Below are 2,546 nucleotides of genomic sequence, written 5' to 3' on the forward strand. Positions count from 1 at the left end.
GAACTTTTGAAGAAAAGGCAGATGATGGAGTATTTCTAGGATACTCATCAACAAGCAAAGCATTCAGAGTCTTCAACAAGCGGAGTTTAGTGGTTGAAGAGTCCATACATGTTACCTTTGATGAAAGGCCATCGACAGATCAACCATCAAAGACAACGGAAGCAGCTGAGGAAGATCAGCCAGAGTCTATCGAGAGATCAAACTTACCTCTCGAAGATAAGCAGTCTATAATTCGAGACGTAGCGGAACTCCAGTCAGAATCAGATGATGAAGAGTCTACCAAGAAGAAAGCTCCTGACTCAGTTGATCAAATCCAGATCATAGATGTTCAACCCACATCTCAATCTTCAACGGAAGCATCAACTGAGGAGCCACAACCCAACCTAAGATGGTTGAAGAGTCACCCTGCTGATCAAGTGATTGGAGATGTACGTGACAGAGTTCAAACCAGATCAGCATACAGAGAAAGCATGTTTGCTTGCTTTCTATCTCAAATAGAGCCTAAGGTGATCGAAGAGGCTCTATGTGATCCAGATTGGGTGCAAGCCATGCAAGAGGAACTTCATCAGTTTGAACGGAACGATGTTTGGGAACTAGTTCCGAGACCTCATCATCAGAATGTCATTGGTACAAAGTGGGTCTTCAGAAACAAGATGAATGAGGATGGAATTATTGTTAAGAACAAGGCCAGACTTGTTGCCAAAGGCTACTGTCAGGAGGAAGGAATAGATTTTGATGAAACCTTCGCTCCAGTGGCACGCCTCGAAGCCATACGCATCTTTCTCGCATATGCCGCCTTCAAAGATTTTAAGGTATATCAAATGGATGTCAAGAGCGCTTTCCTGAACGGACTTCTCGAAGAAGAGGTGTACGTTGAACAACCTCCTGGTTTCTTGAAGGACGTAGGAGCTGACAAAGTATACAAATTAAAGAAGGCACTTTACGGCTTAAAACAAGCTCCGAGAGCTTGGTATGATACCTTATCCTCTTTTCTAATTCAGTGTGGGTTCACCAAAGGCCTAGTGGACAAAACATTGTTTAGAATTAAGGACGGGGATCACATCTTATTGGTGCAAATCTATGTGGACGATATCATTTTTGGAAGCACTAATCCAAACTTGTGCGAGAAGTTCTCAAGATTGATGAAAGGGAAGTTCGAGATGAGCATGATGGGAGAACTAAACTACTTCCTTGGATTACAAGTGAGACAGCTTAAGGAAGGTATCTTCATCAATCAGGAGAAATACACCAAGGATCTGCTCAGAAAATACAATATAGAAGGGAAATCCTCAGTCAAAGTACCCATGGGAACCTCTCTACGTATCGATGTCGACAGTGAAGGTCGAGAGGTCGATCAGACAACTTATCGAGGTATCATCGGATCTCTTCTCTATTTAACTGCTAGTAGACCAGATATATCCTTTGCAGTAGGTGTATGTGCTAGGTTTCAGGCAAGTCCTAAGGAAAGTCACTTAAATGCATCTAAAAAGATTCTTAGATATCTCAAAGGTACGCAAAGTGTTGGACTTTGGTATTCGAGAGGTGGATCTTTCGAACTTATGGGTTACTCAGATGCGGACTTTGCCGGCTGTAAGATAGATCGAAAAAGCACATCAGGGACATGTCAGTTTCTAGGTGGAAGACTTGTCTCATGGTTTAGCAAGAAACAGCATTCAATAGCTACAAGCACCGCTGAGGCAGAGTATGTAGCAGCTGGAAGTTGCTGTGCTCAGGTTTTATGGATGAAGCAACAATTACTGGATTATGGGGTTGAGTGTAAGGAGGGTTAGGGATTAATCACTCAGGGGGAAGATCCTTAACCAGATCAAGACGGAGGAATAAGGAGGTTTAGGGATCAATCACTCAGGGGGAAGATCCTTAAACTCATGTGGAAGACAATTCACCTTCGAGAGGTGAATCTGATATATGAGGGGAAACGGCTAACTTTGGATATTAATGCTAGCCACGTGGTCATCGGTTACTGACGGTTTTTCGCACCTAAGGGCATTATCTTGATTAATGGGAGCATGCCTGTATAAACATCTCATTATATCCCACTATCCAAAAACCGCATTATACTTTACCAAAATATCCTTACCATACATTACATACATAAACCGTTATAAAGGGTATTTCTGACCTTTTACTTCTTTGAAATTAACCGGTATCTTTTCTCGAATCAAATATTCTACCCTACCCATATATCCAACCCGAATCCACATGATATAAAAGCCAAATCCTTCTTCTTTACCCGGATTCAAGCTAAAACCGTTTACCCAAAATCCCCAAATCCTAAACGCAGTACTCATTCCCTCCAAAACATCTAACCTTTATCAATGGCGTCCCAATCCTCTACGTCAACCTCATCTTCCGACGCATATCAAAGGGAATTGCTACACATTCGCTCTCAGATCAAACAAGTCAAGGCGGGGAGTATCCTTGACAGAAATGGCTTCATCACCAACTCCCCTAATCCAAAAATGGCGGAAAAAGTCCTGAAGAAGTTTGAGAAAGCAGGACTGATGAAATACATGACGCACGACTAC

Source organism: Ipomoea triloba, chromosome 9 (assembly GCF_003576645.1).
Source record: "Ipomoea triloba cultivar NCNSP0323 chromosome 9, ASM357664v1".
NCBI lineage: Eukaryota > Viridiplantae > Streptophyta > Magnoliopsida > Solanales > Convolvulaceae > Ipomoea > Ipomoea triloba.